Source organism: Pongo abelii, chromosome 16 (genome assembly GCF_028885655.2).
Source record: "Pongo abelii isolate AG06213 chromosome 16, NHGRI_mPonAbe1-v2.0_pri, whole genome shotgun sequence".
Lineage (NCBI taxonomy): Eukaryota > Metazoa > Chordata > Mammalia > Primates > Hominidae > Pongo > Pongo abelii.
In genome coordinates, this window is record NC_072001.2 from 50,506,704 (window position 1) to 50,521,892 (window position 15,189).

The window sequence follows — 15,189 nt, forward strand, 5'->3', positions numbered from 1 at the left end:
ATATATAATATATATGAATATTATATATATTATATAATATATATTCATATATAAATATATATAATATATTCATAGATAATATATTATATATAATATATATATTCATATATTAATATATTATATAATATATATTCATATATATGAATATTATATATAAAATAACATCACTGTGTACCCCCATAATTGTATGTAATTATAATGTGTCAAAAATAAAATTAAATTTAAAAAACTAAATTTAAAAAAGATCACTCTGTCAGTGTTTCCTAGGGTAAATAACTTTTTTAAATGATGGATGAAATAAAGGTAACATTTTTCTTTATTTCAGAAGAACTCTGAATTTATAATATTGTGCACTAAGAATCTCTAAAAGGAAATTATACTGTAAAGCATCCAGGACCACCACCTCTTTGTTCTAAAACCAGGAAATCTCAAGGGGTGATAATATTGTGTTCTTTTCCGTTTATGCAAACTGTATGTCTATTGGAAAAGGCCATTCCACACTCAAGGACTTCATGTCACATATTTGGGCACTTCAGTGCCCTCGTAATATTAATATAATTGGAGGTTGAAAGATTTGTGCTGTCCCAAGCAAAGCATGAAATGTTTCATGAATTGGTGGAAAATTAAGACCAGAAGGATGTCATGTGTCCATTTCAGTGTTTTGGTTTTAGGGAAATCCAAGACAGTACATGATTGAATATGATTAATTGTATTTACTTACATAGTTCTCTTTGTGGATATTTTCATTCGAACTGGGAAAGCACAAGAATTAAGCAGACACCTTTGAATTATTCAAGATGATGGTTAAAATAGCCCATTAATATTTCAGATCACCCCCCTGTACAAAATAATTCCACATTAATTACAGAGGGCCACATTAATTACAGTGTGTATCACCTAAGCTTTCTCCCTTTTTCAGGAATTTACAGATCACCAAGGCAAATAATGCTTAAGGCAGATCAGATATCTGTTTGGAAACCATAAAGAAAAACAATAGCAAATAATAAACAGGTTTTACTTATATATTAAATACTAGTTTTCTCAAATTTAAATATTTATTATGTACTCTGAGATGAGATAGCGACTTAAAACACCTTTCCACTCAAGGCCTGGCACTTAGCACAGCCTGACGTCACTTTTCATATCATCCTAAGTCTGTGTTTCCCAAAGTGTGGTCATGAGACCACCTACCTAATCATACTCGCTGGAAAAGCTTATCGATGAACATTCCTGGGTGCTAATCTGCTAGGGATGCAGATTTCATAGAGCAGGCTAGAGCTCAGGAATGTGCATTGTTAATAAACTCCCCAACAGAATCTTATGCACACACATTTAAATACTACTTCCTCCAAGATGTAAATCACTGCACTGGGAGTATGGCCAAATAAATAGTAGACGAGGGTCTGAGGTAACATCAGAGTAACAGGGGATTAATACCACTGCGTCCTGGTAACTCCCTTCACTTCATTCTAGCCAATGGCAAGGAGGTCATTGCTCCTCTGTTTCACCCCTTGTCTTGTCTGAAAGGTAAACAAACTTTCCAGAAAGTAGTTTTACCAACAAGTGGGGGAAGGGAGCAATGGAGGTTGGAGATCTAATGGGGAAAGATCTGCCTTACGTTTTGTTTTTTTTTTTTTCTCAAAAAGTAGATGGAGTTTGGAGAAACTAAGGTGATTCCAGGGTTCACTGTATAAACTATCCAGATGGATTTAGAGATGATAATATGAGTACATTTGGAACTAAGGCAAAGAACCAGTACACATATGATAACTCAATACAACTGAAAACACAGCCATTTGATTTTTAATGAATACAAGAATTTTAATATGCTTCCAGACCTTGTTTTTCTTTTTTCTATTTTCTTGTATTTTTGAAATTCTCTGTATTCTTGAATGTGGACTTTTTTCTTTTATAAATCCAGTCCACTAATGCGTACAAAGCTCTGTTTCTGCCCTAAGGCTAAGAACATTCCAGGTGAACTAATCAATCAATTTTTGCCCATTAAGAAAGAGCACTAAAATAAAAAGAATCCTAACCTTTTGATGGATCTGCTAGTTGTTTGCTAAATACTTCCTTTTTTTAATGGCAAAACACCAAGAGGAGAAGCAGTCTTTCACCTTAAGGAGAGGAAAAGCTTCCAGTTCCTAGGGAATTTGTAGCATTTGGGGAATTTTTTTTCAAATCCTGGAGTATTGGTCAACCATAGCATCACTTGGTGATAGTGGTGTTATTTTTAGTTAAGTCTTTCTAGCCCAAGTTGGAACATGTGCATATCTGAAATGTAGAATAAATGCTTTTGCAAAACAAACTGAGAACCAGGCGTGGTGTTTGGCTTAACTGAATACCTAACTCAGCAATAGCTTTTGCACAGTGTTGTTCAAAATATCTTCCTTCAATTTTCAGATTCTTTGCCTTATATTATAGAATTGATGGAGTAACTGATTTATTTTGTAGGATCTGAAACTTCCAACTCGTTATTTCCAGGTTCTGAGTGTTACACGACTGAACCTATTGGTAATGTGTGTTCTTCCAGCCTAATTGTTAAATGAGAGAAGTTCATGAAGAAAAATGAGATATGATGTTGCATTTCATGAAACAGCTGTCTCAGCCCAAACAAATGTTTCTCTTATCTGTAGAAGAAGATAAAATAAGACATAGCTGACCAGAGATCTTCAAGTTTTAAAAGTTTAACAACAACAACAGAAAAAAAACAGATGTTTCACATGCACAGTGTCTAGCTTATCATGGTGTTTTACTCCGGTCTACTGGTGGATGCTTTTCCTCAGCTGAGCATATTCCTAACTAATAATGGAATTCAATAGAGAAATTGGATTCAGATTAGAATCCAATTTAGTTTAAGCCATTATTACTTCAAGCAAGAGATACATAAAATTAGAGAATGACAATCTGATTTACTAAATTAATAAGCACACCACAACTATGTTTAACTCAGTATTGTGGTTTTAAAGGTCAGAAGTAATGGAAAATCAATCCATTTCTCTTTTCTTTTTTCAGGTTTTTGAACAGACAAGCCAACCTTTTTCAAGGTAAACAACATTATACTGTTCTCCAATTTGTTGGCAAAATCCAGCAAATTCTTACTGGTTTTAGGTAAGTTTTTGCTTATGTCATGAGTGAGACATTCAAATGGTGCTCAGAATTAGAGTTTACTGGTGATGTTGGTGATTCCAGCATGCTATGAATATTGCTTGACTAAGTACTGGTCTTAAGAGAAATTGAGAGAGAGAGAGAATGAGAGAGAGAGAGAGAGAGAGAGAGAGAGGCAGTGTGTGTATCTTTTTCTTGCCCAATCAGCCCTTTTATGATACAGCAGACTCTTTGTCTCTGATGTTCAAAAACAGAAGAAGGGTTTCTTTGTGAGCAGCTGTGGCAGGGCCTTGCACCTCTCCAAAGCCTATTTTGGAAGAATTAGAAAGCAAAGTGCCCCCAGCACAGCCCTAACCTTTCAGCTTTGGTGAGGTCTTCTTGTCCAACTCCAGCCTGAGATTATTAGCCAAGTTGTTTAACTTTCCAGGAGTATCTGTAAAAATTAGCAATTGAGGATGTGTTAATCATATTAAATAACATAATAGGGATCCTTTTTTATTTCATTAGAGAATCAGAATGCATTTGATGTGCACCATCTGGTTTGTGAATACAGGAATAAGTTTTCAAAAGGGCACATTTCCAAGTTCTATGTTTCATATGCTTCAGAAGGAAAAACCTGTAAGCAGCTCTATTTTTAATGAGAGCAATGCTAAAGCTAATAAGATTGGGGTGGATTTCTAGTATGTGCCATTTCTCCTAAACTACATGTGTTTGCAATACGTTTGGCAGATATGGCCTGTTGAGAGGCTAGGCTTCCAATTGAAAATTTTAAAGTTCTCCATGTGTTAATTGGAAAATAGAGAAAGCTATCATTGTAGTAGAGCATCTGGCTTCCTAGGTATTAATTATGGGTCCATCTACTCATAAAGACTAGTATTTTAAAGTTATCTCCTGTTACTTACTATGTTAATTCTAGAGACTGTAAGTTTCAGATCACAGAAAAAGTCAAGTTAAACTTCATTATGTATTTTATGCTTTTTAAAAATGTCTTTTAGATGCAGTTGCTGTTTGTACATAATAAACAGAAACAAAATAATAATAAAATACCAGATTTACTATTGCTACCCCCATATTGAGTTCTTAAAATGTATTTTTTATTTAAACAAAAATATAGCTCTGGAATGTAGTTATCTTACTCTATGAAACAGAAACATATTTGGATCACAAACCTGCTTTAGAGGAGTAATTCCTTCAGTTTCTTCCATAATTTTTACAATTCCATACAGTAACAAACAGGATTTGTGAGGCAATATAATGTTCTTCTTAACCTCTCAGTAATTGGAGGCATCTTCTGTATGTATTCCACAAGTCCAGCTCATGCTGATGAAGGAAGTATAATTACATTACAGGCAATCTCATCTAAGGTAATTACAGTTGTCACCGTCAATCCAATTAAACAGGATAACTAACTCTACTGAGTCAGAAGCACCATAAAGCTTTCTGACTAAATCCAGGCTTTGGGATAAGAATGTGATTAGAATTTTGAGAATTTTCATTTGCTAAAATACTGTTGCGTATACAAATAGATAACAATGTTGGGAGAGGGGGCTGGTGGGGAGAGATTGGATATAGGTAGGCTTTTTTTTTTTTCATTTACCGATCAGTTTCTTATTTCTAAGCCAGAAATCACTGTAGATTCTCAGCATCAAACTTCAGGCCACACAACATCATTATGGAAAGGTTACCCCAGCATCACAACATCCTAATGCTCTACTGTTCCCATCTGGCCTCTCGTCTTGAATCAAGCCTGGATCTCATTATTCCTTCAGAGACCTTTCATCTTGTTCCAGTTGTAAAGATGCAAAACACCATCTCCTGAGCTCCATCCCTGCCTTTGCAGGATGGAAGAAGTTGGCTCAAGTAACGGTCCCGCACCCCGGAAACTCTTGCACTGGTTTGTACAGGGTCAGTGTGGGAGGCAACGTGGAACATCACTAAGAATTACAGAGGTATAATGACAAGTGGATAGGATCCCCTTCTCAAAGATTTCACCTCTGTCTCTGTAGTCCAGGCAAGAGGATAAGCTTTGGATAACAGAACTCAGAGAATGAGAAATGGAAACGATATTGGGCACTGTGACTAAGATTGATAAAGGGCCCAAGTGAGATGGCATATGCTTTCATTGGATGGTACACTATATGAAGATACTGGTGTTTTCTTTATGGTTTTTCATATATAAAGAGATATAGGAGATAAACTTCTTTGTCACGGGGTAGGAGGGGAGAATTTGCAATCTGATGTCAATGGCTCCCTTAGTCACCCGTGACTCACCACTCAGCATCATCTCTCAGAAGCCCACACCCTGGCTTTTCTGTCCTGTAGCTGGGACCTTCTGCCTGTCTCCATTTCTTCTTATGTGTTTTTCATCCCTTTCACACTCCTTGCCACTCGTGGATGCCTCTTCTCTTTGTCCCTATAGGAACTTCCAATCCTGCTTTAGAACTTACTCCTTCAGGAAAGCAACTCTCACTGAAGTGTGGGAGCGGAGCAGAGAAAAGACTAGGTAGGAAGAGAGCCGAGCTCAATTTTATATTCCACGACTAACTGGTTCTGACTTTCTCAACAAGTCGCCAAAGCTAGCTGAGTCCAAGTTCCTCATCTGTAAAATAAAGATGTTACCATCTGTCCCGCCAACCCCATTTTACTTAATTTCATTGTAAGTGTCTAAAATGAAGTTATAAATGTGTGAAAATCCCTCATAATTTATAAATTCCATACAAATTTGAGGGAATATATATAATTATTATTCTTATTAAGTCCCCTCCCCCTCGCCCGGATTATTTCCTTCTGTTGATTCCTGCAGCCCTTGCAATTTAAATGGTACTTCTAAAAATGCCCTCTTTTATTTCCTGGTGTATTGTTTCTGTACTTCCTGTTTCCTTTTGAGTGTCTAAGAACCCAAAGGCTGGCACTATGTTGCTTACTTCTTTTCTGTTTTTCCTAACATTTAATTTATTTTCTGACCCCCTGAGATGGAGTGATTTGTCGAGGCATTGTATTGTGTTTATACCCTCTTTTGTTTTCCTCCCATGATTGCAAGCATACAGCCCAACTTAGTCTTGAAGAAGTCAGGCTGCAGCATCAGTTAACGAGCATAGAAAGGGCCAGGTAGGAACCAGAGACAGAGGCCTTCTGTGATGCTCTTGGCAATGACTAAGACCGTGGCCTGACCCTTGGAGATGGAGAGGAGGGAGTCTCATAGTGCTTGAGATAGATGTTTCTTATCTTTCTGAAAGGATAGAGATCAAAAACCAAATTAATTTGACTTTAAAAAATAAATAAGAGAGACATTTCTTTCACATCCAAGTTTGTGGACTAAAGCTTTACATAAAGAAAGTGCTTAACACATTGTTATTACAGTATGCAGTTCCTAAAAAGATTCTACAATCCATCCGGCCAGATAAACTTAAGAGAAAAATAGAGCCTAGAAAGTCTTAAGCTATTTCATTTCTTAGGGGTAGAAGTGGGTATCCTTCCACTACTTATTTAAAGACAACTAAACAAGGATATGCTAATAGCTTCAATTAAAATTATGGAAGAAGTAGTCCAGGAGACGTCTTGAAACTTGAAACTTTGTCAAATTGAATTAACTATTTTAAATACTCAGAATTTTCATTAACGTACAATATATGTTACACTTATAATATTTGTTGTGTTTGAAATTCAGAGAGTAATTTGTTAGATTCTTTCTCTTTTAAAACTCTAGGGTCCATCCTTGGTGGATTTTATGACAAGGCCTGTAAAATGGAGTAGCTATAAGAAGTTATTCACTGTAATAGTTCGCTGGAGTGCAGTGGCGTGATCTTGGCTCACTGCAAGCTCTGCCTCCTGGGTTCATGCCATTCTCCTGCCTCAGTCTCCCGAGTAGCTGGGACTATAGGCACCCACAACCACCATGCCTGGCTAATTTTTTTTCTTTTTGTATTTTTAGTAGAAACAAGGTTTCTCCCCATTAGCCAGGATGGTCTCCATCTCCTGACCTCGCAATCTGCCTGCCTCAGCCTCCCAAAGTGCTGGGATTACAGGCGTGAGCCACTGTACCCAGCCCCACTGTAATAGTTATCTACTGCTGTGTAACCAATATCCCTGAAATTTCACAGCTTAAAACAAACATGTGCTGTCTCACATAGTTTCTGAGAGTCAGGAATCTGAGAGCGGTTTTGTGCAAGGTCTCTCAGGAGGCAAATCTAAGATGTTGGTACCTCAGCCATCTGAATGCTGGGCTGGGAGTGGAGGGTCCACTTCCCCAAGGGCTCATTAACATGGCTGTTGGCAGAGCCCTCTGCTTCTCATTAGCTGTTACTAGGAGGCTCAATTCCTTACATGTTCGCCTCTCCATAGGCCACTTGAGTGTCCTCAAGGCATAGCATCAGATTTCTTCCACAATGAGTGATCTGAGACAGAGAGAAAGGATCAGATAGGAAAAGAGAACAAGCGATAAATCTAAGAGGCTTTTACTCGCACCAACCAACTCAGACACCAACTGGGTGTCCAACAATTCTATTCAATTCTGATACCAATTCCCAGAGTTAGTGCAGACACCCCTGGGTCAAGGGCTTAATCCCACAAGACTACCCCTACTTCAGATGCCAACTGCAGATGGAGTGTCTAGGCTACCTTTCAGAGAACAGCACCTCCCCGACTCAGACATTTCCCCAACCACATCCCCAATCCCCACCAGGCAGCCCAGGATCAGTAATTTGCTAGAATTGCTCACAGAACTCAGGAAAGCACTTTACTTGCTATTACAGGTTGATTATAAAGGATACAATTCAGGAACAGCCAAATGGAAGAGATTCATAGAAGGTATGGGGGTTAGAGGCTTCCATGCACTCTCCATGTGCACCGCTCACCCAGCTCCTCCATGTGTTCACCAACCCAGAAGCTCTTCTAAACCCCCATTGTTTAGGGGCTTTTATGGAGGTTTTATTAAGTAAGCACAATTAATTACATCACTGAGCATTCAAGATTAACTCAATCTCTAACCCCTTTTCCCTCCCTGGAGGTTGAGGGTTGGGACTGAAAGCTCCAAGCTTCTAATCAAGGCTTGGTCTTTCTGATGACCTGCCTCCATCCTGAAGCTATCTAGAGGCTTGCTAAGAGTTGCCTCATTAGAACAGATATGCTCCTATCACCCTACTACTTTTTATATATATATATAGAGAGAGAGGGGTGGTGCAGGGTAGATTTAATTTACATAGTAGCAACTCAGGGGCCAGTTAGAGCTGGCAGAGTTGGGGAATCCGTAATCCTAAATGGCATCCCTCCTCCCCTTCCCCCTTGGAGACCAGTCCTTACATTTGGATGGGGCTCTCTGGGTTGTACAGAGGATAGTCCACTTGAAAAGAGAGAGAGATCTGAGAATAAGGCTGTCTCCAAGTCAGGGGAAGTCCAGACCTGGAGATAGTTCTCTGTGTGGTGTTCCAGGGGTTTGAGGGAACAGGGGTTCCTCAACAGGAGTTCTGTGCCAGGCACTATGGACAAAGACAGAATGTCTTTCTTATTATACCACAAAGCCACAGTACCTTTTATGACCTAGCTTCAGAAGTGACATGCCATCACTTCTGCTGTATTCTCTTGGTCACAAAGACCAATTATGATACATTGTAGGAGGAAACTGCACAAGGACTTGAATACCAAGAGGCAGGAATCATTGGAGCCTATGTTGGAGGCTGGCTACACATCCACCATGATTTTTCTTCCTTTATCTACAGGTGTTTCAAGGAAATCTGGTGTCCTCTTGAATGTGGTTTGAATATGCTCATAATGTGATTCCTTGGCTAAATGATGATATGTTATCTATTTACATTACTAAACTCTTGGTGGCCCTTGCACATGTGAGCTGTTGAAACAAAAACTTGCTTGAAATTCTCACAGGAATTCTCAAGGCCTGAAAATGGGCTATGTGTCCCATTCAGACTTCTGAAGGCAACCTCTGGCAATGGAGAGATGCCTGGCCCAAACCACAGGACCTGGGCTGTACTAATATTCTTGCTGCTGAATTGTGCCATGACCTCCGATTTCCCATCCTTAAAATCCAAGAATCAAGGGAGACGATCTACATTGAACCTTCTTGTGCCAAATTAGAAACTAGCCTAAGAAGGCTCAAATAAAATTGTTTGAAAATTATGATAAGGACCTCATCAGATACCTTTTGGCGAAGGTGAGATCAAGGATCTAGGAATATGTTTAGTTGATCTGTAGAACTTACATTTCTTTTTAAAAAGGAGTTTATTAAAATCATATATGACTTCCCCAGTCAGTCACCACATACTCTAATTGACCCATAAAATGTTATCTCTGGCATGACACTTTATAATTGACCAATATGGTTAGATCACAGATCATATAACTAACAAGCAGCCTTAGAAATGTCCTACTTTCTCAATTTATAGATAGACAAACGGAGGTTCATCAAGATTAATGACTGTCTCCAGGTGACAAAGCAAGCTAGTGACAGCAGCAACGTGTAACTCAGAACGTCTGGATCCTTGTCCCTTTCCACCTACCTACTATACCAAGTAGTTGGTGTGTATTTCCTCTATCACTCTAAGTAAATATCTACTTATCTTTTATTTAAAACAAACAAGCACACAGTTTGAGAAGGAGAGCATTATTGGCTTGAAGGGAAAAGTGCCAATGTGTCTAAGAAAATATTTTCATTTAACAGTGCAGGCCTAATTAAGATGCAATCCTCTGTTTTATAAATCTTGCAAATGCGTAACCTTGTTCTTATGAGAAGAAGCTGCTTTGGAGAACCATGAAATATGGGCTTGTAGCCCATTTACATTGTACTCTGTGACATGTGAGATATTGATGAAGCATTGGAAGGGGTACACTGGCCTTTCTTTAAAGAGAGAGAAGCTGGTGGAAGATAAGTGATAATTCTGCAGACAGGCAAAAGGCCTAGGGAGAGGATGCCAGGAGTATGCTGGGCTTCTGCCAAACATGTCTCTGGCCACTTTGTTTTCCTGTCATTTCTCTTTGTCTTGTCTTATCCCTTTCATAGCTTTTTGCACTGTCTGTTTTAACTGTGGTCATAATTTGACCTAAGAGAGTGCTGTATATTCTCCACCCTCAAGATTATTATTTAAAAGTTTTCCAGCTTACATGTAAACAAAGACTGTTCTTTTTGCAGTCAAGATAATATCATTATGGAATGGTTCATTTGTGTGCCGAGTGGGAGTAGACTTGGATTTTCTGCCGTTTCCTTAAAGGAACATGATGGTAATTTACTTACTTAGATGATTTAAAAGATATAAAAATATTTAATCCATAGATTACTGATTCATAAACTTCTCTACCTCCTCCTCTGTCACTGGTAATTATATTTTCTAGATTAACCTAAATGAACTATTAATGACCAAAAACTGGATTAATTACATATACTGGGGATGGTTTTACTTTTAGAGGAATTTTCATCTGTAGACTTCAACAATAGAAAATGAGCTTCCTCCTTACCTGTTTTGGTGAGGAGAAAGCAGTTGTACAATACCTGATTTGCTAGATTTTCATTAAAATTGCAAAGTTACCAACTATTATCTGGTGGAGGAAAGCTACTATTTTTGCTTTTCCCCATTATTCCCTTCATAATTTCTCCTCCCAGTTAAATAGCAGTGTTTCAAGAACTCATAAGCATCAAATCACCTCCTATATTTGGGTATGAACATATATATGTCATTACCTATAAATGTATATTATGTGTAAATCATATATGTATATATAATCCTTATATAATATTTTCTCTGGATCCAAATTCAACAATAATTCAATCTCCTTCTGCCCAAAATCCATATTTTACTTATCTGTAGTATATGTATTTAAATCATAATTTCAGCACCTTGTTTCTGGTACAATTAAATGAACATTTGTAATGTTGAATCCTTTTACCTTTGAATGTCATTGTAATCTCCAATAATTTCCTACAGGACCAAGCTGTAAATTATACAAAAATAAGCATTAACACATTTTACTCCTGGAATTATTACAGAGCACTCTGCGTTTTTCTAGCCTGTGTTCATATATTTGATTCCGGTTCATACATTTATAGAAAACATTATAGGTGAGAATTTGATATGTTCTTCCTGTATTCATTGAACTTACATAAACACTCGATACAATAGCTTAAAGTTGTATCATGAATTTTCACTGATTGTCAGACTTGGGATGTTTAAGTGACCATATTAGTTGTGCCATAACACAGTTTCTGTAACAAATAGAAGAATGGAGTAGCCATAGGGTTTCTGGCTGTAACTTTTGCATCTATGTTACCTTTAGAGCCCATTACATAGATCTTGATAAATAAAACATTTGTAAATGAAATGAGAAGATACAGAGGGAAGGATATGAATGTATACCGTGCTGCAGTGGAAAACCCATGTTGAAATACATATTTGGGGCAGAATTCACTAGTTTATGGTGACCAGCATGTTCCTACATGTTTGGAGCTTGATGTAATGTACAAATATGAGTCTACAAGTTTAAAAACAGAAAACAGAAGACTTTTCAGAGGCCAGTTTTTTCTGCCTATTTAGGTACGTATTCGCTTAAGCTGCCCCTAAATTGAGGAGCAATTCCCTTAAACACTTGAAGGTACATATACACAGGTCTTAACTGACCCCAAAGGAGGCCTTTGAACTTCACTGCTTCTAAAACGTATTTAAAATTTAAGTCTTTCTGCACTAAAATAGCATATATATGTGATGTGTAAATCAAAAGACTTACTAAATCTTTGTCCCTGTAACCCAATTAACCTGGATTTATCCCCTACTTGCTCATGCAGGAAGTCCATGACTGTAAATGTGCCCCTCTCCAAGTCCTCCCAGGCACTCCCAGGTGATATCGCATGTGTACTCAGAAGCAATTTTCTCAGCACCTGCATTTACTTTACTTGAGGCTCCACCAGGAAGGACACCCTCTCCCACTGCCTGCCACTGCCCCTGTGGCTTCAGCAGCCCTGCTGCCTTTTGCAGCATCCATTAGGTGCTGTATGTGTGCTCTGTTCTGCCTAATGACCCTGTCTTTCTTCCTGCTCGATCCAGCCTGGTCATTATCTCCTGGTGGCTGCTTTGAGGATATCCAGACTTTCCTGCAGCCTGCAGTAGAGTAAGGAGGATTGATTTCTTCTGTGGTTAAAGAGGGGTCTTACTAAGGAAGTATTTCTTGACTCTCAGTGAGTTAGACAGTTTAACACAAAGGTTCTATTTTTGCTTCTAGCCCTTTCTTCCTCCAGGACCTAGCCACTTTTCAGGATACAGGCCATAGGCTGACTTCCTACTCTTCACCAATGCCTAGGAAACATATATAAGCAAGATTATCTCCACTGGCTCTCTCTTCCATTAGGGTGGGTTCTTCCCAGGAAGATAATTAGTGTCACAGCCTAACCCTTCTAGACTTCTACTGGACCACCACATAAGTTCGACACACATGCCCAGCTTTATTTGAATTCCAACAGTGAATTCACCTTTAACCACATCTCCTCATCCTCAAGAAAAACTCTGGGCTCTATTTGAATACATGTTTTTTTATGCCCTTAATACCTGTGTGATGAAAAGTTGCAGACGTGTCTAAACCTTAATGATGAAGAGTAACAGGCTGAAGGTCAGGCAAACGCCCCTGCCACCATGTGTACATTTATCATTTTTCACTCTTTTGAAGAAATCACTTTCATCATCTGCTTCCTTCCTAGACATATCTCACTCATTCGGAGTATAATAATTTAGTCTTGGCACCATTTTTCTCTTCCAAACTCTTAATATAAGTAGCAATACTCTGTGCTAAAATATTGAAAAAAGAAATTTTCCCAGCACTTACGTGTTTTTCCACTGCTGAAAATATAGTTAATAAGCTACAGAAATGCCCAACATGATTGTTTCCAAAGTAGAGAGCAGAATGAAAGAAAGCAGGACAGGAAAGGAAGCAGATACTCCTATAGCTCATTTCGAAGTGGATTAAGTTATTTAAGGAATGACTATATGTTATATGGCAGTTAAAAAGATTTTAAAACAGCTAGATATGCTCAGAGCATATGTCTTTATATGGCAAATGGCACACAAATGACTGAGACTTTATCGTCATTCCTAATGTAGGCAGCACCTAGTGGTGAGAACATATGAAATCCCAGCCTAAGGAGGCAACAGCAAAGGCACCTGAGTCAAGGTTGCACATAATTGATTAGCCTACCCACCACCACCTTCCTACACACACACACACACACACACACACGCACACGCATGCACACAAGCACACACAAACATGTAGGAGTCTAGGACTTAGTTGCAGAATCTGTGCTACAGATACCCAGTCTTTACATTTGTCTACATTTCAGCTGCAAGATACCTTGCCTTTTTTATACCCTAGATGCCTAATAATAAATGATTTAGTGATGACAACATACTATTATACGTATTAAAAGATTTTCCAATACATTTTTTTAAAATGGGAAAATAGTCAAAATTTTTAAGATGTGGGAAAATACTCAAGCCAAAACATTAAGTGAAAAACCAGATTATAGCACTTTGCATACAATATAATGAACGTGTGTGTGTGTTTATATGGACAAAGTACACAAAATATACTTATCATTAGGCTGACGTAATTACAGGGAATGTTTTTGATAGATTTTTCTATAGGGTCCATATTTTCTGTAATGAACGTATATTAATTTGGTAAAGAAAAAATGGGGCCTTGTATAGAAACGTAAATCTTAGAACAATGTTTACAGATAGTTAAGACATAAAGGATTAGTGCAAATGTCACAGTCCTGGAGCACTAGAAAAAGCATTAAATAGTTTCCAAGGAAGGAAAGCTCATCCCATAAGAGCCACTAAAGTGAAAGTTGATAAATCAATGTCAAAAGTTATGTTTTTGGAGAGACTGTGGTTTTGATTAAGCTGAAACGAAGTGGCCACATTGAAGTGGAGCCAGTTCACGATGGAAAATACATGCAAGAACTGCTTAACAGTGGCATTGAGAAAAAGGTGCAGAAATAAAGATGCCAGGTGAAAATAGAGTGTGAGGGAATGAAGGGGAAATGAATGGAACAGAAAGGAGAGATGTGAGTTTCTGCTCCTTGGCTTTATCCTGAGTTTAGCTAATCATGTCTATGAAATGGAATTAGTTGGTTAGGAGTTGAAGCTGGTTGGTAGACATTGGAATGGTTGTTCTGGAGAGAATGATATACTCTCCAGAGTATAAATTTCATAGCAAAAGCAATGCCCTTTATGCTGCCCCTGAGGCCATACCATTGTCCCTTTGCATGTTTGGATTTGTAATTGGCCCCTTAAAAGAATTGAGCCTGCAGTTTGGTGACCAACCTAAGGGCTCATGGTGACTAAGACAGAACTTTCTACTGAGAAAATAAGCAATTTTGAGAACAAAATACAAATACAATGCAATCATCAGTCCCTTGCCTACCTAAAAAGAAGAAATTCAATGTGTTTCTTCCTTTGGGGCAAAGTTAACACAGTAAATTATTACATTAGAGAGTAATGCCATTAAAAATTGGTGAGGCGTAAGAAGCTCTTATCCAAAATGATGCCATGAGGGCTAAGGTTGTAGATACCTCATGCTCCTTTTCATAGTTATTACTTCTTTTCTCTAATTTCCTGGATTTCTACTGTGGTTTCTCACTGTCTCTAGTGGTCCCTAAACCCTTCTCATTTGTCCCTTGCGTTGTGTCTGGGCTTAGAAAATCTTTGTGTCAGAGAGCAAGGGCTCAGTGAACTTTCTTGTGAATGAAGGGCATGGGCTTTAGCACTCAGACTTTTGTGAAGATGGTTTTGACAACTCAAAGGCCTTGTTTATTTTTTATTTTTTTGGTGTCTGGAATGTTGAGATTGACCAATAGGTGAGTTATTATAAATGAAGTGATATCAAACCATTGTTCTCTTGGCAACTTGCTATAAATCTGCAACTTTTACAACTTCTTTTCTAGATCTTGTAGTTACAAATGCCTTAACAATGCTAAGGTAGAATTTAAAGCATAGAACACATTTCAGAATGTTGTAAATGTTTTTATGAAAAACATAATGTTGGTGAATTTTAAACTCTATGGAGCCTACCATTATACTTTATTTATTT

At 37.9% G+C, this 15,189-nt stretch overlaps 1 protein-coding gene and 1 long non-coding RNA gene across 11 annotated transcripts in view; one reads left to right on the forward strand and one right to left on the reverse strand.

Annotated features, from left to right (window-relative positions):
- The window catches only part of SEMA6D (semaphorin 6D), a 588,742-nt gene that overhangs the window by 414,603 nt on the left and 158,950 nt on the right, over window positions 1-15,189 (forward strand). For 4 of the 6 annotated variants that reach the window (XM_054531128.2, XM_054531135.2, XM_054531139.2 and 1 more), the window contains one exon: window positions 3,016-3,047. The exons of the other annotated variants lie outside the window; for them this stretch is intronic. The gene's annotated coding sequence lies outside the window, so the exon portion shown is untranslated. The remainder of the gene's footprint in view (window positions 1-3,015; window positions 3,048-15,189) is intronic. 6 annotated transcript variants of the gene reach the window in all.
- Window positions 1,779-8,586, reverse strand: LOC129050100 (uncharacterized). 5 transcript variants are annotated; one of them, XR_008513570.1, is made up of 7 exons: window positions 8,407-8,573; window positions 7,432-7,502; window positions 6,119-6,337; window positions 5,380-5,707; window positions 4,278-4,428; window positions 3,464-3,541; window positions 1,789-2,630 (listed from the first exon to the last, which is right to left on the reverse strand). It is a non-coding gene; the product is annotated as an uncharacterized LOC129050100 (long non-coding RNA). The 5 variants fall into 5 exon arrangements; XR_008513573.1 differs by lacking the exon at window positions 8,407-8,573 and adding an exon at window positions 7,878-8,015; XR_008513571.1 differs by having other exon boundaries at window positions 1,779-2,630; window positions 5,380-6,337.